Consider the following 27,590-nt stretch of genomic DNA (forward strand, 5'->3'; position numbering starts at 1 on the left):
ATATTTTAGAAATAAGACCTTTATTAGAACTCCTAGCTGTGATGATTGTTTCACAACTTTCTGTTTTGCTTCTGATTTTGGCAACATTGATTTTATTAGTTACAGACATAGATTTAAAAGGGCATTTGGATTTCAGTTCAATATGTGTACTATTTTATTTTGAGTGGGAAAGGAACACAATAAAGGTAGATTAACTTGTATTTTATGGGTTGCTTTAAAATTTAAATTTGTTCTATCATCATCTCCATGTCCTTTCCCCATGATCCCCTTTTAAATCAAATTGTAGATTTTTCTTCAAGAGAGAAGGTATGCTGGATAGTAGGGGTCACTTTCTTTTGAGGAAATTTAGTTAATGCCTTCTCCCTCCCTCAGGTCTATCAAGTAATCCGTTGATGGTTTTTTTGATATGCAATTGAGTAATCAAAATTATTTAGTAAATTTATTATTATAATTGTTTTTATGATCTAACTATATTTACAAAAACCAAATAATGATATAATTTCAAAAACAATTTTAGACTTTCAAAATGATAAAAAAAATCATCTCATTTACTCCTCCAACTATATCATAGAGAAATTCTATCTATCAAGCTAGATTTTGATCAGTGAATGAGTCCCATGAAATAATGGTTTTGTTTTATACTACTTGAAGCTAAAATTATATATCACCCTCTATACCTCATTTTCTCTTATCTGTCACATTAAATCTATTGGCCTGTAGATTTCACCTTTGCAATTACTTGCAAATGTGTCCCATTCTCTTGTCACCATTCTGGTGAAAGTCTTTATCAATTCAAGCCTGGACTATTATTAAAAATGATCTGCTACTTTAATTTAACATAGTTTTTTTTTGATATTATATTTTTACAAATACATATTATGAAGGTTTTTCAACATTTATCCATATGTATATGTGTACTTTTTAAGTTACAAAATTCCAACCCCCCCATTCCCCTGCCTCAGTGGTGAACAGTCAAATTAACATTGTACATACATATTTGTGAAAATCATTAGTCAATTTCAGTATGAAGAATTAAGATTGGGTTTGTCTGTTTCAAGTCTTTGCCCACTCCAATCTGTTTTATATTCAAACACCAAAGTGTTTTCCTAAAGTGCCAGTCTGTCCATTTCAACCCTTTATTCAGCAAGTCCCAGAGGTTCCCCAGTGCTTTTGCAATCAAATAAAAAATTCTCTATTTGACATTCAGATCAATTCAACACTTAACTCCTTTTTATTTTTCAATTGTTTAACATGTGACTTCTTGAAATGTAGTCTTAGTGACAATGGTCTTGGTACCATACCATAAACAAGACACTTCTCTTAGATTCAGGCATTTTCTTTGGTAGTCCCATGTATACAAATCCCTCCCCCCCCCATTTCTGCCTGCTGAGTTTTCTGACATCCCTTAAGGTTCAGATAAAATTTTGTCTCCTATAAGAAGTCTTTCCCAAACTGTCAATTATAGTATATTCCTTCTTTTTATTGTTTATTTTCCATTTGTCTTGGAAATGATTTGTTTGTAAATATTTATTTTCATATTTATGTTCTATTACAGGGTGTGTTCCTTGAGGGCAGGGAGTAACTTTTGCAATGTTTTGCAACCTCAGGTTAATATAGTACCTTGGACATAGTAAGAACTTACTAAATACTCATTGATTGAATCATATATATATATATATGTATATACATATATATATATATAAGCTTTTTTTTCTGTTACAATTGAAATATATGATAATCTTAAAATAATTTAAATCCACTTAGTAACAGCCATAGGAAATATATTTGTTATTATGACTTAATATATTCCTAGAAAGCAATTTAAAAAAATTAAAAATTCCCCAAAATATTAAAGATATACCTTCTTTGGCAATATGAACAAGACGTAAATATTGTCCTTTAAAATATTTTAGGAGCTTAGACTGAATTATCTTACCTTTATTTAAATATCTAAGTACAGAGATCTTTAACTACATTTCAGGGAATTTGTATGATTTTATTGATATTTGGATCATCATCCATATTTTTTGCTTTGTCACTTTAACAGCATAAATTGAATCTTCAAGTTCACTGAGATCAAGCTGCCTTCTATTGGTATCACTTGCATATCATGTGCATTTAAGGAATCATTGTCAAGTACTTCAAACACCAAACACCAAAAAAATGAGCTAAATGAACATAATCAATTCTTCCAATTGGTAATCAAGCAATTCCTAGATATTGTCATTTTCTAGTCCAACAACAACAACGTGATTTTTCATTTTTTTTCCTTTTATAAAAATTCGCTTTGACAGAGGAAACATTAAAACTTAGTATACGTGGAGGGGCAGAGCCAAGATAACAGTCTGAAAGCAGGATTTCCCAGAATCTCTCCTAAAATATTCTTAAAATACTTTAAAATTATATTTCTAACTAAATTTTAGAGAGGCAGAAAACCCCACTGAAAAACCCAGTAAATCAATCTTTCCCCTCAAGATAACTGGGAAGATCCAGGGGAAGGTTCTCTTACCCCAGAGTCAGAAGGGGTGACAGAGAAGCCAGGGCAGTGCTATGCCAGAATAAAGGAGCTCCAACCTCCAGGAACAAACTTCAGTTCTTTTGTCCACTGGGGTGCCTGGGCTCCCTGTTAACAGAAGCAGTTTCCAGGCCTCCCAGCCCAGTGATCACCAAGCACAATTTGGATGATAAATGGGAAAACTCTGCCAGAATGAGCTGGTCCCAGGCCAGTGTAACCTCAGTACTAGGAAACTGAAGCAGGCCTGCAGAGTCATCCAGCTGGGAAATGATGCACAGCTGCTTTCAGAGTGTTCAACCCATGCAATCAAAGGGGTTTGGGTGAAGACCTATCAAGGCCTCTTTGCTATTCCTGGGATAAGAGCCTGGTACTTTGTCCAGACCCTGGCTGCTGTCTGGGCCTCCGTATTGCCATAGCAGAACAGGGACCCTCCTGACAGCTCCAAGGAAGAGGGGAGTGCAAAGAGGGGAGTGTGAAGAGGGTAGGGCTTGGGGTAATACATAGATCAGAGCACAAACCATGAGATCAGTCATAGCCTTTCCCATCCATTGAAGGAATTGAGGTCCTTGTAGGGAGTGTCCTAATAACACTCAAAAGCTTGGGAAGCACTTCAAACCCAAGGCCTTGGATAGGGGAGTGAGTAATAGAAAAGAAAAAAGTATCTGACCATAAATAATTATTTTGCTTTCATGGAGGATCAAAACACACACTTAGAAGATTACAAAGTCTAAGATTCTATATCCAAAGCCTCCAAGAAAAATAAGAATTTTTCTCATGTTGTGGACGAGCTCAAAAAAGATTTTGAAAAGCAAATAAGGGAGGTGGATAAAAATTTGGGATGAGAAATGAGAGATATGCAGGAAAACCATGAAAACCAAGTCAACAAGTCAGTGAAGGGAATAAAAATAAAAAGGAAGAAAACAACTTGTAAAAAACCTAGTTTATGTCAAATGGAAAAAGCAGTCCAAAAAAGTTAATGAGGAAAGGACTGTTTTAAAAAACAGAATTCGCCAAATGCTAAAGGATATAAGAAAACTCTGAAGAAAACAATTTCAAATGTAGAATGGAGCTAAAGGAAGATGATGACCCTGAGGAATGAAGAAACAATAAAAGAAAACCAAAAAACTAGAAGACAATGTGAAATATCTCATTGGGAAAAAAAATCTGACTTGGAAAAACAGATCCAGAAAAGACAATTTAAAAATTATTGGCCTATCTGAAACTCATGACTAGGAAAAGAGCCTACACTTCTTTTTTCAAGAATTTTCCCAGGAAAATTTTCCTGATGTCCTAGAAGCAGAAGGTAAAATAGAAATGGAGGAAATCCATCAATCTCTTCTAAGATATCCCAAAAAATAACACAGGAATTTTATAGTCAGATTTCAGAACATCAAAGAGGAATTATTAAAAGCAACCAAAAAGAAACAATTGAAATATCATGGCACTACAGTCTGGATTAACCAGGATTTATAGCATCTAACTTAAGATTTCTTAGGTCTCAGAATATGATATTCCAGAAGGCAAAAGAGTTTAGATTATGAATGAAAATCAACTACCCAGCAACCCTAAACATCCTCTTCCAGGAGTAAATATGGACATTTGATAAAATAGGTGAATTTCAAACTTTCCTGTTGAAAGACCAGAACAGAAGTTTGAACTTCAACTACAGGATTCAGGAGAAGCAGAGAGAGGGTGGACATGAAGTCTAAATTATGAGGGATTTAGTGATGTTGAACTGCCTGGCAAGATGATCCTGCTAACTCACATGAACCATCTCAATGAATAGAGCAGTGAAAAGGAGCATATTTAGACAAGTTACAGGAGCGAGCTGAATATGAAGGTAAACTATATTATAAAGATAGAATCAATGGATGAAAAAGGAATATACTGGATGAAAGGGAAAAGAGAGGTAGAATGGGTCAAGATATTTCACAGAAATGAGTAAAGAAAAAAATTTTGCAATGGAATAGAAGGGGGAAGGTGAGGGAGAATGGCTGAGTCTTCATTCTCATCATAAATGGCTGAGAGAGGAAACAAAATAGACACTTAATAGGGTATAGAAATCTATAAATTTCCTAGAGTAGAAAGGGAACAGGTGGAAGGGAGGGGGTGTAGATGAAAGAGGAGAGGGAAGATTGTGGAAGAGGGTAGTCAGATACAGTGCACTTTTTTCCCAAGGTGGTGGGGTTCGGTGGCCTGCCTGGGATCACTTCTGCTGGGTTGTTGTTGGGTGTCTGGGGTGGGATTTGGATTTGAGTCCTCCTTCCCCTAGGACTAGTGCTCTGTCATCTGATCCACTCAGCTACCTCCGTAACACACTTTTGAGGAGGGACAAAGTGAAAGGAGAGAGAGACTAGAATAGAATATATGGAAGTAGGGTGGAATGGATGGAAGGAAATACAATTAGCAATAGCAACTTTGGGAAAAATATGAAAGCAACATTTATGATTAGCTTATGATACAGAATGCCATTCATCCCAAAGACAATGCTGATGGTATCTGAATAAAGACTGTAATATATTTTTTTCCTTTTTCTCTCATTATTTTTCATGAGATTTTTCTATTTTGTGGATGAAGAGGGGATTATGTTTACTCCCACAACATGAAGGTTTTAGTAATTTGTAAATAAATAAATTAAAAAATATTTTGCATAGTGGCTGCATACTCACCCATATTGGCTGCCATCCACATAATTTTAACATTAAGCAATTGACTTTAATTCTTTTAGCATTCTTAAAATGGTCAGTCCCTAATTCTCTGCCTCTCTCCATCTCTTCCCCCACTCCATTGTAAAGTCAATCAATATATTTATTGTAAAAATGAGAAACATTTCTATAGTAACCATATTGCAAAAAAAAGCAAGAATATAAAGTACAAAAAAAGTATATTTAAGTCTTAACTTGGAGTACATCAAAGATATATAGTATTTTTAATTTTGAGTTCTTTAGATTTGTCTTAAATCATTATATTAATTAGAATAGTTGCCTTTCACAGTTGATCATTTTTGTTTTGTCTTACCAATGTTTCCTTGGTTCTGCTCACTTCACTTCATAATTATTCTTAGAAGTCTTCCTAGGTTTTTTCTGAAATCATCTCCTATCAATTCTTTTTAAATTTTCTAAATTTTATTTATTTTTTGTTTTATTTTATTATTATTTATTATAATATATTATATATTATTTTATATCTTATTTATTTATATATTATTTAATATTTTATTTACTTTATATTATTATACCTCAAGAATAGTGAGAGAGAGAGAGAGAGAGAAAAAATATATCTCAGTCTATGTTCAGGTTCCAATGGCTCTGTCTCTGGGGTGAGTTGTCTTCTTTATCATAAGTCTACCAGAGAAGTAGCTTCAATATTTTCCCCAGAGTTTCTATTACTAGCTGTATTTCCCTCCATCCTATTCCTCCCCACTCTCATTTATTCTATTCTCTCTCTCCTTTATTTCTGTCCCTGTCCAAATATGTGTTGTATCTGAGTATCCTCTCCTACAATCTTCTTTCTCTATCACCTATCCCCCCTTCCCTCCCCTCATCCCCCCCCATCCCATCCCTTTTTTCTCATCTTACTCTATGGTAAGATAGATTTCTATACCCTATTAAGTGTGTATGTTATTTCCTCTCTGAGTCATTTCTGATGAGAATGAAGGCTCACTCATTCCCCCTTACCTTCCCCTATTCCAGTCCATTGAAAAAGCTTTTCTTCACTCTTATATAAAATATCTTAACTCCTTCGTCTTCTTTCTCTTCCCCCCAGTACTGTCCTTAATCACCCATTGACACCAACTTTTTACTATATTATACTATTATATTCTACTTCTTCCTGTGCCCTGTCTATATATTCTCCTTCTAACAGCTCTTATAAGTGAGAAAGTTCATATGAGTCACCACTATTTTCTTCCCATGTAGGAATACAAACAGTTCAATATCAATAAGTTCCTCATAGCTAGTCCTTCTCATCCACTCCCTCCATGGTTCACCGGAATCCTATACTTGAAGATCAAACTTTCTGTTCAGCTCTGGTTGTTTCAGTAGGGAAGTTTGAAAGTCCCCTCTTTCATGGCAAATATTTATTTTCTCCTGAAAGAGGACGCTCAGTTTGCTGGGTAGCTGATTCTCAGTTGTAAACCAAGATCTTTTGCCTTCCAGAATTTCATATTTCAATCCCTACAAGCCCTTAATGTAGATACTGCCAGATCTTGAGTAATCCTGACTACGGAACCACAGCTTTTAATAGTTTCTTGTTTGACTTGGGAGTTTTGGAAGTTGACTATAATATTCCTGGAAGTTTTTCTTTTGGGATCTCTTTCAGGAAGTGACTGGTGAATTCCCTCAATTTCTATTTTACCCTCTGCTTCTAGGGCCTCAGGGCAATTTTGCTGTATTATTTCTTGAAAAATGAAGTCTAGGCTCTTTTCCTTGTCATGACTCTTAGGAAGCCCAATAATTTTTAAATTATCTCTTCTGGATCTGTTTTCAAGGTTGGCTGTTTTTCCAATGAGTTATTTCACGTTTTCTTCTAATTTTTGGATTTTTGGAAGAATTTTACTTCTTGATTTCTTGCAAAGTCATCAGCTTCCTTTAGTTCCATTATGACTTTGAAGGAGTTATTTTCTTCAGAGAGCTTTTTATCTCATTTTGCAGCTGACCAATTCTGTTTTTGAAGAAATTTTTCTCCTCATTTGTCTTTTGTTTTGCATTTTCCATTTGGCTTAAACTGGTTTTAACATATTGTCTTCTTTAGTATCTTTTTGTATTTCTTTCACAAAGCTGCTGATTTAGTTTTCATGATTTTTCTGCACAGTTCTCATTTCTCTTCCCAATTTTTCCCTCCACCTTCTTTAATTGCTTTTAAAAGTCTTTATTGAGCTCATCCATAGTCTAATTTCATCTTCTGTTTCTCTGGGATGTTTTGGATATGGAAGCTTTGATTTTGCCATCATCTAATTATGTGTTTTGATCTTCCATGGAACCAAAGTAATTTTCTATGGTCAGATTCTTCATTTTCTGTTATTTAATCATTCCCTCAGCCCAAGACTAATTTACAGCACTTCCAAGGCTTTGGAGGTTTATTGGGTCACCCCTGCTTCCTAGATCTCAGTGTGGGCTGCAAACAGAAGAGTCCTGCCCCAGGGAGAGCAGAGAGATTTCTTCAATCTCCTCTGATCCCCTTACCATCTGTGGACTATGCTCTGGAGTTGCAGGCTGGTTTTCCCTGATTCTCACTGCAGGCTCTGCAACAGGTGCTCCTCAATCTGCACTCACTCTGATGTAGCAGAGTACTCTCACCTTCCTTTCAAGCTGTTCCTGGGATAGGCTGGACTTGTCTGCATAGTGGTCAGGGATTTTTCCCAACTAAAAGTCCTGGTGAAACACACCTTTCCCACAGAAGTTTTAAGTTATGTTGAACTGAGAAAATGTATCACTCAGTCTTTTTGTGGATTCTGCCCCCTCTAAATTTTGTCTAGACTCATAATTTGATGGCTTTTGGAGTTTTTTGTGGAAGGAGTTTCCAGGAAATGCTGCTTTTATTCTGCCATTTTGACTCTCTCCCTCATCAATTCCTAAAACACAGTAATATTCAATTGCAATAAGAAACCATAATTAATTGAGTAATTACTCCATTTTGGGGAATCTCTTGGAGATCTCTTTGGGATATATAACTACTTCTGCTATTGCCCAAACCTCAATTATCATTTATTTATTTTTCTCATTGATTATGCTATTTCATTTTTTCCTGTTTCATATAGATAGTTTTCAACTTTCACATTTTCTAAGAGGTTGAGTCCAAAATCATTTTTCCTTCCCTCTTTCCCCTACTCTCCAATACAATAAACAATATTAATTAGGTTATATATGTACAATTATGTTCAATGTATTTCCACATTGGTCATGTCATGAAAGAATAAGAACGATGGGAAAAATCCATGAGAATGAAAAAGCAAAAATAAAAAAGGTGAAAATAGAATGCCTTCATTCTCCCTCGTTCTTTGTCTGGATTTGGATGTCATTTTCCATCTATTCTTTATGATTGTCTTGGTCATTGTATTTCTGAGGAGAACAAAGCGTTTCACATTTGTTCATTTCATTTTTTTTATTATTTTCATTTCCTTCAAATTTAACTGCAAACTAATAGAATCTAGTTGACACAGGAATTGTCATCATGAAGACCTGAATTAAATATGTGATACAGAATTTCAATAGATTTCTTAAAAGCTCTATAATCTACCTAATAGGTTGTTGTGAAGATCAATTGAATTATCATATGTAAAATACTTTCTGAAATTTAAACACACACACATATGCATATATACATATATATGTATATGTTTATATGTATACAAGGTATGCAGATGAACACATATACATACATATGTGTCCTACATTTACATTGTCACAAAAATATTTTGTTTTCCTTTTTGAGTATTTTAAGAGCTTATATTCCTCTATGCATACTTTCATTTAATTCTTTTTACTGAGCTTTTCCTACAAACATGGAATTTCATGAAGTTTTTCTTTCTTTTTTGTATGAAGGATACGATGTGATTTTTATGTTATTTTATTAGGGAGATTTCATTAATGACAATATTTCTTTGGACACAGTATTTCCTTCTGTTTGGATGCCTTTTTGCTTACTTGCTCTTCTATTATTTGCTTTTGCCTTATGAGATATATTTTATTTGAATTTCTTCATTTTTCTCTTTCTATTTGTTATTTCATTTTATTTCATACATTTCATGCTATCTAGATCTGGAGATGAGTATCTGGGATTAAAGAGAATTTATCTATCATTTGATACATTTTTCCTATTTTTGAGGTATAAACCCAACAAAGGCTGAAACAAATAAATATTTTTGATTAAATCATAGCAATACTTTTAGTAAAATAAAATAACTGCAAACCATGTCAAGATTTGTCAGTTAGGGAATGGCTAGGTAAATTGTGTACATGAATGTAGTATAATTGTATTATAAAAATGAAAAATGGGAAGAATTCCTTGAAGTGTGGAAACACACACACACACACAAACACACACACACATATACATATAGATGCAGAGTGAACTGAGTAAACCTAGGATAATAATATAAACAATAGTTTCAATAATGCACATGGGAAGAAGAATTAAAATTGAACAGTAATTAATAGGATTATGTCTGATGTAGAGAAAAGTTGAGAAAATAAACTTTTTTGTCCTTTCTATACAGAGGTGGAGAACAACAATGCATAACATTACACATACTGTTAGAGTGGATCTATTGTTCAATTTGTTTGAATCATTTTTTTCTTTTTTTTTTTTTTTGGAATAATGCTTGTTACAAAGGATGTCCAGTAGGTAGGGAAGGGAAATGAGATATGTTTAGAAATTAAAATAATATTCTTGAAAGTAAGCTAAATGATATTTATATCTCTAATAAGGACTTTCTTTTTGTCACTGCAATCTAGCTTCAGTTATATACAAACGAATTCAGTTACAATCGATCTGATTCTTTCAAAGGTTTTTAATGATAATCTAAATTCTCATATTGATGTTATTTAAATCAGTATTATTACATGAATGTAATTGTTCAAACTATTAATCATTTTTTACCTTCTGAATATTCGCTATTGACTTGACCTCGATGGTTGTATGTCCTTTTTATTTTTCTTTCACTCCTTTAGCTAATCCTTTTCTCTTTCCGTCATTGTTTCATGTTCACTTCTTGCCTCATTCTATGATTGCTTCTCATGATCCAGTGGTATTTTCTATATTCTTTGCAATGGCAATCTTATTCATTTATATGGCTTCAATTGCTAATACTACTTTGATCTTTGATTACTTCCAAATATTATTTCTAGCATATACTTCTTTTTTTGGTTCAAGTTTTATTCAAGATCATATACAAAATATATCCATACCCAAAAGGGTTTAATCTTCCTCCTCTTCCTCCTCTTCATCCTGGTTGATCTGGAAGTACCGTAATTCATAATTCTCCTTGCTATTGGCCACCACCCAGAGCCAATCGTGTAGATTGTTCTTCTTTAAGTATTTCTTTGTCAGGTACTTCAAATACCTTTTAGAGAAGGGCACCTCTAATGTCATGGTTATCTTACTCTTGCTTCTCTCAATGGTTACAACTCCACCACTGAGGTTGCCAGCCTTTCCATTCACTTTGATTCGTTCTTGTAAAAATTGTTCAAAATTAACAGCAACCATAATCCCATCTTCCACAGGATGGGTACATCAAGGGTGAACTTGAGAACTTGCTTCTTTTTTTTGCCGCCCTTCATCGCAGATCTCTTCACAGGAGCCATGGTGATCGAGCAGGCAGAAAGGGTAGCATATATATCTAAATTAAATTCCAAAATAAGCCTGTAGGACAGCTCCATCAAGACAACTTAAGCATTTTCAAAAAAAATGGTACATTACTTATATTTACATTAATATTACAGATGATGCTGTCCTGGATAGTGAAATATCTTTTCTAGCCTCCATTTGATTATCAAACCATAAACTAAGTCTTTCCCAAACTGCTCCAAAATGACTTTTACTTTCAATGTGATCCCATGATTGTCAGTGGCAACGTCCTCTGCATCCTCTATCATCCTATTTCACAATACCTCACATAATATTTGTCTAGAACATACTACTTCATTTATGGATGTGTTCTATCCTTCACCTAGAGTATAAACATAATAAAAGAAGCAATCATGTTTAGTGCACACCTTGCATCTCATCTACAACCTGATTAATAAAAAGTGATTTTAATTCATTTCTTAATAAATGATTTTATTTTATTCTTTTTTGTTTCTCTTAAAGCATGGTATTTTTTCTTTGAGGTAATATTTTAGTTTTCTTCAACTGTGTCCTTTGTTTAATTTCTTTCCATTTTAATTTCCATTATTTATCACATTTGTAATATCCCTGACATGAAAATATATGCCTTTTTAAAAAAAATTGCAATAGAAAGATATATGAGGAAAGAGGGTTGTGAAAATTAATAATAAATAATGGGTTTTTAAAAACTAATCATCCATTTTGGTCATTAGCTTTTAAATTTTTTCTAAATTGTCTCAGCTGATATGCTTCACTTTTTTCAGGGAAAAAATACAGAAGGACATGTATATTACTCCCTTATATATGTTTTGATTCTATTTGACCCTAATTGGGTATATTTAGATTTTTTTCCTTTATAGCCATATTGAATGCCATTAGGACCATAAAATATAACTTCATTAGCTTAATAGATCCTCTGTAGGACAAGGCTTTGATGAGAGGAGCATATGCTTCAATTTTGCTACTCAGTATAAAGTTGGGCTGCTTTATTCTCTAGGTAGTCAAGATATTAGAAGATTTTTTTGTTATGTAATAAAGATGTAGACATCATCTCTTTGAGAATTTCTGGGAAATAATGTGTTTCAGTTCCAAAAGCATTACATTCATTCATAAGTGTGATTTTTTAAAAGTATAGATCTTGGTTTCATTCATAAAATATTAAACAGAAAATGTTTAAGGGTAAATTATATAGCTCTTAAAATGATTTATTCTGATGCAATGGTAATATTGCAAATTACAATGTACAATATACCTGTTTACTTCTATAATATTTCATACTATGACTACTTATATACTTTTGCTAATTAGAAGAGTCATGTTCTTAACAATAGTCTGTATTGCTGTCAATCTTTTGACACAGGAATTTATGAGAAGGATTATGAATAAATATTATGATTTTTTTAAATTGTAGCCAAAATCAAGGAATGGCTATTAATAAAATTAATTGCAGAATAGTTCATTTTTATAGTTTAAAACTATATATGTATATAAATATATATATAACTATATTTTTATAGTTCATTGAAATCTTTATTGCATATAAATGAATTTACCTGAATCACCTGAATTATGCAGCTATGTGGGAAATGAACATCTACTTCACAGTAGGGTTTTCCTTTGTCATTTTTTTCTTGGAATATCACTTTTGTTTTATAACTTTTATTTATTTTCCAAATATAGATAAATGTCTACATTCATTCTTTTGCAAGCTTTTGAATTCCATAATTTTCTCCCATTTCTCCCACATTTCCTCCCATTCTTTCCTCTCCCCATGACAGGGAACAGTTTGAGATAGATTGTATATGTACAATCAACTTTCACCTTTTCCATATTAGTCATGATTTACAAGAATTAGAACTAAGAGAAAACACATGAGAAAGAAAGAAAACATAAAAAGAGAATGTAAAAAGTAAACATAGTATGCTTGCTCTGCATTCAGACTCCATAGTTTCTTCTCTGGATATGGATGGTATTTTCCTTAACAGAATTATCCTTGTTCACTGAATAATTGAGAGAACTTGCTTGCATCATGGTTGATGATTTAACAGTGTTTCTCTTAATGTACAATGTTTTCCCGGTTCTGCTCAATTCATTCAACATCTATTCATACTAGAGCAAGCATTATCACTGAGACTATTAATGCATTTTAAATGATGTATTATAAAACTACATAGCTCATTGTATCTATTCAGGAACAATGAGGAACAATATTGTTTATGGTCTTCTCTGTTGCAATGCAGCTCACACTTCCTTTCCATTGGTTTTCTACCTTATATTCTGGACACAATAACCAAATGAATAGTACAATTCCCTTGTTCCTGGAATGTGGCTTTCACTTAGCTGCTTATAGCTCAACTTACTATCTTTATGACTCACCAGATGAGAATTATCTTCCCTCATCATCACCGCCTTTTATCATCTATTTCACCTATGAGAATTTAAATTCTTAAAGAACTGAGGATCCTTTTCCTTTGCATTCATATTTTCCTGTTAACACAGGATTGTCACATATTTAATACCAAATTAATGATTTTCATCCATTCATTTATACATTGAAGGGAAACTTGTAACCAATTCAGATCTACTTCCTTATAAGGCATCCCTGATTGTATAAAATCAATGCTGTTCCTCTTTCAGCATGCCATCAGGGTATTTGTAGAGGCATTCCAGTTGTTTAAATTGTAACAGGTAGAGATGGATAGAATTTTAATATTTTTCTCTTATATCTTCTAAATACAGAAAGCATTTTCTAACATGCAAGTCAAAAACAAATAGGAATGTAAGTTTTGTCTCTTTTCCTCATTTTATTCTAGCATATTTTCCCAGAGAAAAATTTTTTTTAATTTTTTAATTTTTCCATTATATAAATATTTTATTTGTTTTCCAATTTCATACAAAGGTAGTTTCTATCAATCAATTTTTGGAAAGGTTTAGAATTTTATGGGTTTTTTTTTGCCTCTCCCTCCTTTCCCTCTTCTCTCTCCCCAACAGAAGACAATTTGATTTAGTCTTTACATTTGCATTCATGATGTACATAGATCAAAATTGAAGCTGATGTGAGAGAAGAAACAGATCTAAAATGAAGAGAGAAAAGATTAGAAAAAGCAAAAATTATATAATATATAAGACAGCTTTAAAAACTGAAGATAAGTACTTTGGCCAAATGGCAGAGTGAAGAAAGTCACAGTAAAACATGTGAATCTTCCTTTCATCAGACTTGGCTTAAAGTAAACTTACACACACACTCAGTTAACTTAAAACGTTTCTTACCTTTCAAGTATTAAAAGGAGAAAAGAGGAGGGGGGAACAGAGACAGGGAAGGGGAGAAAAGGGGGAATTAACAAGGAAGGGAAGGAAAAAGGGGGAAAGGGAAAGGGGGAAAGAAAGGGGAGGGGTGGATATAGGAGAGAAAACACACTGAAGGTGGTGGTAGGTATTCAGAAACAAAATATTGGGGAATATGGATAAATGGGGGGAAAAAGGAAAAATACAAAGGAAAGATAGCATGAAGGGCAATAAAGAATTAGTAATTATAAGTTTGAATGTGAATGGAATGAACTCTCCCTTAAAACATAAGCGAATAGCATAGTGGATTAAAAATGAGAATATTACAATATGTTGCTTACAAGAATCTCATTTGAAGTAGAGAGATACATATAGAGTAAAGGTAAAAGGTTGGAGCAAAATATATTTTGCTTCAGCTGAAGCGGAAAAAGCAGGTGTAGCAATCCTTAACTCAGACAAAATAGCTGCAAAAATAGATAGCATTAAAGGAGATTAAAGGAAGGAAACTATATCCTCTTAAAAGGTATCATAGACAATAAAGCAATTTCAATACTGAATATATGAACCCAATGGGATAGCATACAAATTCTTAAAGGAGGAGTTGAAAGAGTTACAGAAAGACATAAATAGCAAAACTCTATTATTGGGAGACCTCAACTTCCTGCTCTCAGATTTAGATAATTCTAATCATAAAATAAACTAGAAGGAAGTTAGGGAGGAAAATAGACTTTTTGAAAACCTAGATATGATAGACTTATGGAGGAAATTTAATGGGCATTGAAAGGAATATACCTTTTTCCTCTGCAGCACATGGCACTTGTACTAAAACTGATCATGTACTAGGGCATAAAAACCTAATAATAAAATGCATAAAGGCAGAGATAGTGAATATATACTCCTCATATCACTGCACAGTAAAAATCATATGCAATATTGGGTCAGGGAAATATAGACCCAGAACTAATTGGAAACTGAATAACCTAATTTTAAAGAATGAGCGGAGCAAATAACAAATTATAGAAAGAATTATTTCATCCTAGATAATGACAGTAATGAAACAACATACCAAAACCTATGGGATTCACTCAAAGCGGCTGTCAGGGGATATATTATGTCTTTAAATGCTTACATGAATAAATGAGAGAAAGAAGAAATAGATGAACTAAATATGCAACTAAAAAAAAAAATTGGAGAAAGACCAAATTAAAAACCCACAATTAAATACCAAATTAGAAATCCTAAAAATTAAAGGAGGAATTAATAAAATCCAAAAGCAAAAACAAGCTATTGAATTATTAACTGAAATCAAGAGTTGATTTTATGAAAAAAAAAATTGATAAAACTCTGGACAATTTGATCAAAAAAAAGAAAGAAGAAAACCGAATTGCTAGTATCAGAAATGAAAAAGGTGAACTAACCACCAAGGAGCAGCAAATTAAGGTAATAATTGGGAATTATTTTGCCCAACTCTATGCCAATAAATCTGACAATGTAAGCAAAATGGATGAATATTTATAAAAAAATATACATTGCAATGTTCAATGAAGAGGAGATTAAATACTTAGACAACCCTATCTCAGAATAAAGAAATTCAACAAGCCATCATTGAACTCCTGAAGGAAAAAATCTCCAAGGCCTGATGAATTCACAAGTGAATTCTACCAAACATTTAAGGAACAATTGGTTCCAATTCTATATAAACGTTTTGGAAAAATAGAGAAAGATGGAATTTTGCCTATGATACCAATATAGTGCTGATACCTAAACCAGGAAGCGTTAAAGCAGAGAAAGAAAATTATAGACCTATCTCCCTGATAAATATAGATATAAAAACCTTAAATGAAATCTTAGCAAAATAATTACAAGTTAGCACCAGGATAATACATTATGACCCAGTTTGATTTATCCCAGAAATGCAGGATTGGTTCAATCTTAGGAAGATTGTTAGTATAATTAATTTTATCAACAAGAAACCTATCAGAAATTATATGATTATATCAATAGATGCTGAAAAAGCTTTTTACAGAAGATAAGACCCATTCCTACTAAAACCACTAAAGAGTGTAGGAATGAATGTACTGTTCCTTAGAATTATAAGCAGTATCTATCTGAAACCATCAAGAAGCATTAGATGCAATGGGGAGAGGCTAGAGGCATTCCCAATAATATCAGGGGTAAAACAAGGATGCCCATTATCACCACTAGTATTCAATATCATATTAGAAATGTTACCTACAGCAATAAGAGAAGACAAAAATTGAAAGAATTAGAATTGGGAAGGAAAAGAAAAAAAATCTCGCTCTTTGCAGATGACATGATGGTCTACCTAGAGAATCCCAAGAAATCATCCAACAAACTACTGGAAACAATTAGCAATTTTAGCAAAGTTGCAGGATATAAAATAAACCCTCAAAAATCCTCAACTTTTCTATATATTACTAGCAAGATACAGGAAGTGCTAGAAAGAGAAATCCCTTTCAAAGTAACCTCAGCAATATGAAATACATAGGAGTCTATTTGTCAAGACAGACTCAGAAACTCTTTGAAAACAATTACAAAACACTTCTCACACAAATTGAATAAAATTAAATAACTGGGCAAACATCAACTGCTCATGGATAGGTCAAGCTAATATAATAAAAATGACAATTCTACCAAAACTAACCTACCTGTTTAGCACCCTGCCAATCACAATTCCAAAAAATTACTTTAATGAGTTAGAAAAAGTTGTACGTAAATTGATAAGTAGAAATAAAAAGTCGAAATTTCCAGGGATTTAATAAAAAGGTGCAAAAGAAGTTGGCTTATCCATACCTGATCTAAAATTATATTATAAAGCATCAGTCATCACAATTGTCTGGTATTGGCTAAAAAATAGAGTGGTAGACCAGTGGAATAGACTATGTGCAATAGCAGGAAATGATTATAGTAATCTGCTGTTTGATAAACCCAAAGAGTCCAGCTGTTGGGTTAAATACTCTCTCTTCAATAAGAACTGCTGGGGAAATTGGATGGTATCATGGAAACTTACATTAGACCAATACCTCACACCCTATACCAAGATAAGATCCAAATGGATACAGAATTTAGACATAATAAACAACATTATAAACAAACTAGAAGATCAAGGAATAGTTTACCTGTCAGACCTATGGAAAAGGAAGCAGTTTATGACTAAGGAAGAGATGGAGAAAATCACTAAAAACAAACTAGATGACTTTGATTACATTAAATTTAAATATATTTTGCACAGACAAAACCACTGTAACCAAGATCAAAAGAAATGTAGTAAACTGGGAAACAATTGTTAAAACTAATGTTCTGAGAAAGGACTTATTTCTAAAATATGCAGAGAACTGAGTCAATATTTTTTTTAAAAAAAGCCATTCCCCAATTGACAAATGGTAAAATATATGCAAAAGCAATTTACAGATGAGATCAAAGTAATCCAAAGTCATTTGAAAAATTGCTCTAAATCATTACTTATTAGAGAAATGCAAATTAAAGCTTCTCTGTGATACACCTCTCAGACTGGCCAATATAACCAGAAAGGAAAATGGTCATTTTTCTAAGGGTTGTGGGAAAATTGGTACACTATTGCATTGTTGGAGGAGGTGTGAACTCATACAACCTTTCTGAAGAGCAATTTGAAACTACAACCAAAGGACAACAAAAATGTGCATATCCTTTGACCCAGCAATACCACTACTGGGTTAAAGAGATGATGGAAAAGGGTAAAAACTTCACTTGTACAAAAATATTCATAGCAGCCTTGTTTGTGGTGGCAAAGAATTGGAAATCAAGTAAATGTCCTTCAGTTGGGAATGGCTTAGCAAACTGTGGTATATGTATGTTATGGAATAGAACAGTACCATTCTATTAAAAACAACAAGGGATGGGAATTGAGGGAAGCCTGGAGGGATTTGCATGAACTGATGCTAAGTGAGATGAGCAGAACCAGAAAAACTCTGCACACCCTAAAAGCAACATGGGGTGATGATCAAACTTGATGAACTGGAACATTCCATCAGTGCAACAATCAGGGCCAATCTGGCACTGTCTGCAATGGAGAATACTATCTGTATCCAAAGAAAGAAGTAAAGAGTTTGAACAAAGACCAAAGACTATTTCCTTTAATTTAGGGGGGGGGACTGATATCTTATTTCCTGATCTTGCTATCTCTTATACTTTATATTTCTTCCTTAAGGATATGATTTGTCTCTCATCATATTCATTTTGGTTCAAATTATACCATGGAGACAATGTAAAGACTGGCAAATTGCCTTCTGTGGGGGGTGGGGGAGGGAAGTAAGATTAGGGGAAAATTGTAAAATTAAAGATTAATATTATTTTTTAAAAAATTGAAGATAATAATTTTTGCTCTTTGCTTAAATTCCCTAGTTCCTTCTGTGAATAAGATGGTATTCTGCATCAGAGATACATAAAATTACCCCTTTTTATTGCACTGATGTTGTGAACAGATCCATCCAGGTTGATCATCATCCTACGTTGTTGTTAAGGGATATGATGTTATTCTGTTTCTTCTCATCTCATTCAGCATCAATTCATGAAAATCTTTCCAGATTTTTCTGAAATCCCATCCCTCATGATTTCTTATAGAACAGTAGGGTTTCTCTTCTCATGTTTTTCTTATATATTTTTACAGAGAAAAAGTTTTTTTAAAAAAAACACAACTACTTTCAATTTCCTCATAGGTCCCAATTATATAAGAAGAATCTAAAAAGAATCCAGTCATTGAAATAAACAAAAAAAGACCACTAAAGTTTGTAAATGCTTATGAGTCAGGAATATAATTAAAAATAATAACTAGTATTTTTATAACATCTTAACTCCTATGAAGCACTTCATGCATACATACACACATACCCACATCTACATACAATCTCATTTGATATTTATAGCTAGTCTGAATGGTACTGCTATTATTATTCCCATTTTGCATATGAGCAAATGAAGACAATAGATTGATTAAATGACTTGCACAGTAAGACTAGCACATGTCTATATCAATATCTGAATCTCTATATAATACATATCAACTTGTACCTATAATCCATCCATCTATCTTTCTATCAACATGGCTATGTATCTATCATGTATCCATATCTGTACATCTCTCTCTCTGTCTCTCTCTTTCTCTCTCTCTCTCTCTCTCTCTCTCTGTCTCTCTCTTTCTCTCTCTCTTTCTCTCTCTCTCTCTTGGTAAGTTGTATAGTATATTAGGCACTGACCTGATTTTAGACAACCTGAGTTTGAATCATGACTCAGGCACTTACTAGCTTTGTGACATTGGGAATCATTCTTGACATTTGAAAGTGTACACACATATATTCATATGCACATAAGTATGTGTATATAGGAAACTGACAGTATTTATCCTTTTCAATTAGGTTCTAAAATTTTAGCTTATAAGAAATTCAAATCAGACTTTAGAAGAGAGGTGTTTTGAGTGGAGCCTGAAAATATGTTGAATGTGGAAGCATAAAAGGTATACAAAAGCTGTATCTTTGTGTCTCAATTGGGATAATATGTTCAAGAAAATATGACATTATTTTGCATTTCAGCACTAGATTATCTTCCAGTAAACTGGAGCATTTATCAATGTCTTTCTTTTACACTAAAATAGTTCCCAAAGGAACTAGTTACCATGGAGATAGATGGTTTTAAAATACATGGGAAGATAAAGTTACTCAATTGTCATATAGGGAAATATTAGTTCATAGTATTGATTCTCAAGGAATTTTCAATTTCTATGTTCACCTATTTTCTATTACATGAAAGAAAATATTTTGGGGACTGAGGTGAAAATTTTACTATACTTTTTAATTTTATATTATATTGATTTAATTTTTAAAAGTTTGCAATACCTAAATCAATCTTTTCCATTATATGAAAAGATGAGAAAAATATGGGCACTCCTCTTCACTTATGTTGGTGTGTCAGTAGTTGATAAGTGATTTGCTCTCCATATAGTAACCTCATTCAATAGATAGTAGCCTAACTGCTCTGGACTAATGTTCCCCTCTAGTGGCCAGTGCCAGAAGTGGTACTTTCTACACTATTTGACTCCTGGACTTTTTCTACAATACTTCATCCTGTAACTTCAATGAGTCCTTGGACTTCTCAAAGTGGGAGTATCCTCCCAGCCTCCCTCTGATTGTTCAGTTCATTCCATAATTTTTATTTGAAATAGAATTGCTCAGTGCAGCTATGTCTTCCTTCTTTTCAAGACTATACTCCTGATTCTCCAAGACTTTCTCTATAATAGAGGCTGCACTGAACAATTTTCCCTGCTCCCTGAAAAATAAGAAAAGTATCAATAAAACATTTTCTCCAGGTCACACTTCCCACAAATATAGTTTCCATCAGTGAAAGAGGTGATTACCATATGTAGAACAGATCACCAGGGCATAGATATAGAGAGACAATTCACTCTTCCTTCACTTTAGTGTCATGTGTTTCTTCAGGTTATGTCAAAAAACTACTTTTTAATAAATATTTTTGATGTGGCACTGTAAAATGCTTTTCTACTGGAGAGTGGTCTTAACGCTGCTTGACTGGATTGTTTGCCATATGCTATGTTTTGTCAAATGCAGAATCTTTAATGAATCTTGCCAGAAATGACCTTTTTAGGTATGTGATGCTCCACTTAAAATTTCTTGTTTTAATCATAGTGCTTTGCTGCTTATGAGAAGAAAAGATTCTTTGGTGTTCTTTGCAGTTATAGAATATGCAATAGTTTTGTAGAAAAATAAAAATAAAACAATTTCCTTTATTTTCCTCCATTCATCTTTTTTTTCCTCCTCCTTTCCTCCTTTTTTTTCTCCTCCCCTCCCCCTTGTCTCAATCTCTTTAGAGTTTTGATTTTCTGGGTCTCTTATCTCCAATAAAAGAATATCAATCTCTGGGGACAAATATTTTGGATTTTACAATTATCTTGACCATCAGACCACATGTTCTGGTAAAATTGAGGAGTGGGAAACTAGACTAAAATACAATTGAAATGATTAACAAAATAAATTAAAACATCATTTAATAGATCATGCTAATTTGTTATCTACTATGCCAATGTGAAGCCTGCAGAGATTCTTTTCTAGTTGATTTTGACATTACTGCTCTAATTCAGGAGCCAGTATCAAAATCAAACTTGTGTTTACTTTGAATTCAACTTCCTATTGTAGGAGTGTTCAGCTTTCTGTCAAAGATACCACAAGTTATGGTAAACATTGTGGTTTGCACTTATGATTTCTGAAGCCTAGATCATTCTTGGGTACAATGGTTATTTACCCAATAACTTCCAACCAACTTATGTTCAAGTTTCCCCACTTTTTCAATTCCAAGAGTCTCCTTTTATGCCAAGGAGATGAGGTGATAAGGACAAGGAAAGAAATGAAATTAAATTAAAAGTTAAAGGTCTTTTCTACAAGCTAATTCACATTCCACAGCCCCTTTATGTGTGAATGTATAAGCAAATTAGCATGCTTTAAAACTGTGAAATATTTTAAGTGGAGTCTATTCTACTACAATCCTTTTGAATTCAGGAAACAATTGTTATTATCTAAATCTCTCTCACTCTCTCTCTCTAAACATATATATATATATGTGTATATATATATATATATATATATATACACATATACATATTCATATAATCTAGACATACAGGTTTTTCACCTGTGGGGAGGAAAGACTTTTTACAGTCTTACTCCCTCTATATCCCTTTGTGTTTTTCTTATCTCTTCTCTCCCTTTCCCTCTCTGCATATAAATTTTTCACTCTCACTCTCTTCATGGTTTATATATGAACCAATATTCCTAGCATATCATTTCTATTCAGTGTAAGAATAATGCTAATTAAGACAATTATATCAAGATAAAGGAAAAGCATACATTTTAAAGTCAACAGACATAATAAAAAATTGGCATCATTCATATCTAAACACTTGCAAGTCTATATAGGGCCTCATATTTGTTAAGTGTCCATTTGCATCCTCAAGTTTACATTCATGGGATCATATAACTAGAATTAGAAAGGGCCTCAAAGACCATCTAATTTTACCTTCCTCTTTAGGCAGATGAGAAAAATTGAGGCTAACAGAAATTAAGTGTTAATCTCACACAGTTGTCAAATTCAAGATTTAAATTTAGGCCTTTCAATTCCAGATGTTTTATTCTTTCCACTTACTATATAACATTCAAAATTACTGTCTAAAATAGCTTAATTTAGGGTTTTTCAGTGATTTTTTCTATTTTTTTCAATTGTTAATTTTTATTTTTATTCTAAATTATTAATTAAATTATTATATCTACTCTTTTTTTTCTAAGAATGCTTCTGAAGAGATCCTCTTAAGATTTCTAATAAATGGAACAAAAGAATTAATACTTAACATATAAATATGCAAAAATTTATCTTGATGGTAACTATTTGTAGGCCTGACAAATTGAGGAAGAAGGGTAGTTCCTAAAAGAGTCCTTAATCAAATGGTTCTTAATCTGGATTTGAGTTCAGGAACTCTTATAGGCTGAGGAAGCATGAAGATTTTAGAAAAAGCAAACTATTTATGCTGACATGAGACTCACCAAAGTCTATGTAGTTCAATTTGGTCAAATTATTCATGTGCTTAACTAATATCCTAATTATGGAAATTTTGGGGCAATGAACTGCTTGAGAGAGAAGGGTTTTTGAGACATTTAAAATGATCTTTGAGTTAATGGCTACTTTTGGGCAGATCTGAATAACTCTAAATGATGTGCTTATCTCAGGTTGGGAACTACTTTTCCCTTTCTCTTTAAGAGAATTTCTAAAAGCCCAATGAGATAATCTGTAAGGCAGCTTCATTTCAATAAGGTATTCTTTTTATTTACAATATATACATTTATCAACAGATATCCAAGTATTCATATGATAATTGCACTGGAGCACTGAATTTTAACCTATAAATTAATGACATTCAAATATACTTTTTTCTACATTCTTTTGTAAATTTAAACTGTGTATATTAGTTAGACATTAAGAAAACAAAATATTAGCATAAAAATAATAGTAGTATGCATAGTACTTAAATAAATGGTATAAAAACTAGACAATCTACTAAATAAATACTAATATTTAAATGAGTTTCATTTCTGATGGCCATAAAAATTTTAAGCAGTTTATTATCCAAGTAAAAAAACTAGTTTCCAAAAAAAATAAAGCTGTAGATCCTACTGATAAATTTGGTACAAATCTAATCTTCTTTTGTTTATTGAGAGAAATTTTGACAGTGGATTGATGAAGACAGTAACTACATGGATGAAATTTCTACCTTAGTTTAGATACATTTGGTTTAATTTAAAGGAGCTTCGTTTTAATTTTTTTATTATTTATTTTTCCAATTATGTAAAGATAATTTTCAATTTCCACCAACCTAGCATAGCCCATAATTTGATATAGGTTGTATATGTAAAATCATGTTATACATGTTTCCATATTAGAAGAACCAGAAGAAAAAAGGGGAAAAAAAAAAGAAAAAAATCTGGAGGAAAAAAGGGTAAAAAATGTAAATTTTAAAATAGCATGCTTTCATCTGCATTAAACTCAAAGGTTCTTTGTGGTTGTGGATAGCATTTTCTATTACAGATTTTTTGAAATTGTCTTAGGGAAAAGAGCTAATTCTATTATGGTTGATCATTGTATAATGTTGCTGTTAAGATCTACAATGGTCTCCTGCTTCTGCTCACTGCTTTTAGCAACAGTTTTATGCAAGCTTTTCCATGCTTTTCTAAAATCTTGTTGCTCATTATTTCTTACATTCAGATACCATAACTTGTTCAGTCATTCCCCAACTGATGGGCATTATAAGGATTATTTTACAAAATGTTTTTATCATTTGCTGTACCTTTAAATTAGTCCTATTTTTTGTTTATGCTTTTTCTGAAGTCAGGATTACTACACCTGTTTTTTTTTTCAAATATTACCTGAAGCATAGCATATTCTGCTCCATCTTTTTGACCTTTATCCTTGGAGTACCTCTCTGCTTCAAATATGTTTCTTGTTAACAATATTATATAAGATTTGGATTTTAATCCACTCTGCTATTGAATAATGGTGATAATTTTTCACCCTGTTTCACCCCTGATTTTATTGGAACAGCTCCAAGTTTATTCTCATTACATATATTTATTGATGTTTTTACATAGATATTATTAATTATTTTAAGGAAAACTCCATTTATTCCTAAAATTTCTAGTGTTTTTTTAATAGGAATGAATGTTATATTTTGTCAAAGACTTTTTCAGCATGAAATAAGCATATGATTTCTATTGGTTTTGTTATTGCTATGTATAATTATATTGAATGTTTTCCTAATCTAGATCCATTCCTGCCTGTCTGGCGTAAACCTAACCTTATTATGGTGTATTAGCCTAGTAATAACTTGCTGTGGTCTCCTGGTGGTTTTGAGTATCAGCACATTAACCTTATTTATATCTTATTTGGCTTAAATAAGGGAAAATATACAAACTTACATTTGACTAAAAACAGAAAAAGAATGCCCTCTCATACTCAAAAAGAAGTAATTGAGGAGGAGAATAAAAGAGGAAGATGATAAAAATAGAAGATCAATTAAAAGAGGTAGTGGTAAGAAGAAAAATATGTACCCATCTATGCTGAGCCCATTTTAGCAAAGATTTAAATGTCAAGAGATTGCCTGGAAATATTGAGAAATGAAAGAAAAAATCTGACTACAGAAAGCTACTATGTCAAGGAAGAACAAAATATACTCTCAGAAAACAGAAAAATCAAAACACCAATTTCCAAATGCTCAAAGATAAATATAAATTGGTCTCAGAATATGAAGGGCTCAAAATAATTTTGAAAATAAAGTCGAAAAAATTGAGGAAAATGGGAAAAAGAAATGAGAGTGATACAATAAAATCATAAAAAGGCAACTATTTGTAGTGGACAGACAAAAAAAGTTTGATGAAAATAGAGGTTAAAAAAAATCTAATGAGGTAAAAAGAATTTAGCAAATGGAAAAAGAAAGCTATACAAAAATTCCTTGAAGCAAAAAATTCCTTTAAAATCTGGATTGGGGGACAGCTGGATGGCATAGTGTATAGAGCACTGGCCCTGGAGTCAGGAGTACCTGAGTTCATATCTGGCCTCAGACACTTAATAATTACCTAGCTGTGTGGCCTTGGGCAAGTCTTGTAAAAAAAAAAACCTAAAAAAAATCAGGATTGGTGCAATGGAGAAAGAGAAAGCATAATTATTGTATGAAAAACCTCCTTATAAATAATTGTTCAAATGGAAAAGGAAGTACAAAAACCTCACTGATGAAAACATTTTATTGAAAAATTAAAATTGATCAAGTAGAAACTAATGATTCTGTGAGATAAGAAGAAACTGATGCAAAACCAAAAGAATGACAAATGCAGAAGACAATGTGAAATATTGCTGTAGAAAAATATCTTGGGGCAGCTAGGTCACAATGAATAGAGCACTGACCCCTGAATCAAGAGCCTGAATTCAAATCCTGTCTCTGACATTTAATATTTACCTAACTGTGTGACCTTGGGCAAGTCACTTAACCCTACCTACTGCCATGCAAAAAAAATAATAATCTGAACTGGAAAAATAGATCCAGGAGAGATAATTTCAATTTGGTTAGAATTCCTGAAAGGTCCTATTAAAAAAAAAGTCTAGATATAACCTTTCAAGAAATCATCAAGGAAAATTTTCTTTACACTCCAGAACCATAGAGTAAAAGGGAAATTGAAATACTCCAAATCTATTCTTGAAAGAGAGCCCAAAATTAAAACTCCTAGGAACATTATAACCAAACTCCAGAGTTTCCAGATCAAGGAAAAAATGGCTGCAAACAGTCAGAAAGAAAAAAAAAAAAAGATTAAGCCCCAATCAGGATAACACAAAATTTAGTAACTTCTGTTTTAAAGGATAAAAGGGTAAAGGACCTAGGATTATAACCAAGAATCACCTACCCAGCAAAGTTGAGTATATTCTCCCAGTGGGAAAAATGAAAATTCAATGAAAAAGGACTTTCAAGTATTATTGATGAAAAAAAACCATAGCTGAATAGAAAAAAATTGACTTCCAAATTTATTTTTTTATTCATTTCCATCCTTACACACATGTATATTTTTAAATTATGAAATTTTCTTCCACCCTCCCTTCCCGCTTCCCATCCCCTCAGCCACAAACAGTCAGGTTAGCATTGCACATACACATTTTAGAAAACATGTTTACAGAATAGTTATTTTAAGTATGAGGAATTAGAATTAAGGGAAAGATATACATATATATATATACATATAATATATATGTATATATATATATATATATATATTTGTATAAAGAGATAATTTTAATAAAGTGTTCATCAGATTCTGAAGGGTTGTTTTTTGTGTGTTCACGTGTGTTTTGTTTTGTTATATTTTTCTTCCTCTGGATGGGGATAAGATGGTCCATAGTCAGTCTAATACAGTTGTTATAGCTCTCTGAACTTTTGACAAGGACTTCAAAATTTATGCTTAAAACAGGAAAGAAATATCATAATGGACTTAATAGGGATAAACTATTTACAATTCTACATGGAAAATTGATACTTGTATATAAAAATTTTGTAATATTAAGACTGTTAAAAGGAGTATATATATATATATATATATATATATATATATATATATTCAAAGGACAAAGGTATGAGTAGAATATGATGGAATGAAAACTTGAAAAATAAAATTCAGTTTTGAGAGAAAAGGAAAGCACTGGGATAAAGAGAAAGGGAGAGATAGAATTAGGTGAATAATTTCACATAAAAGAGGCAGGAAACAGCTTTTATGAAGGAGGGAAAATGAGAGATGAGTCAATGCTCAAACTTTATTCTCATTAGAATTGGCTTAAAGGGGAGGTAATATGCACAATTCAGTATGGAAATCAATCATACAATACAAGAAAAGTGGAGGGGAAAGGAATAAGAATAAAGTTGGTACTCATGAAAGTGAAGTAGGAATAAAGCAGGTAATAGTCAAAAACAATATTTTTTTTCACAATCAATATTTTATTTTTCCAATTATATGTTATGAAATATTTTCACCATTAATTAATATGCAAATGCATATTTATATGTGATATAATTTCTTTCTACTTTCCATTTCCACCTCTTTCTCCAGTGTTCACAGAGCAGGCTGGTAAACATTGCAAATATACACTTGTGTTTTTTTTTTTATTTGCAAACATTTCTACACTGATTTTTCTTTATTTAAACAATAATAACAGCTAGCCACAAAGCAAATCTCAATTCCATTTGCCTTTATCTTTATAACTATAAAATTTAATCTCCAAATTGAAAACTTGTGATGATCTATAGTTAGATGTTTCTAAATTGTCTTTTTCCTTTCAAGATTTTCTTTATAACACATGTAACCATCTTATGAATTCCAAA

The 27,590-nt window shown here is 32.3% G+C and overlaps 1 protein-coding gene and 1 pseudogene across 4 annotated transcripts in view; one reads left to right on the forward strand and one right to left on the reverse strand.

Moving 5' to 3' along the window:
- PRR16 (proline rich 16) overlaps positions 1-27,590 on the forward strand; it is a 490,313-nt gene that overhangs the window by 54,863 nt on the left and 407,860 nt on the right. The window lies entirely within an intron of this gene.
- Positions 10,420-10,818, reverse strand: LOC141499348 (large ribosomal subunit protein eL22 pseudogene; annotated as a pseudogene).

The sequence above is a fragment of the Macrotis lagotis genome, chromosome X (genome assembly GCF_037893015.1).
Source record: "Macrotis lagotis isolate mMagLag1 chromosome X, bilby.v1.9.chrom.fasta, whole genome shotgun sequence".
Classification (NCBI taxonomy): Eukaryota; Metazoa; Chordata; class Mammalia; order Peramelemorphia; family Peramelidae; genus Macrotis; species Macrotis lagotis.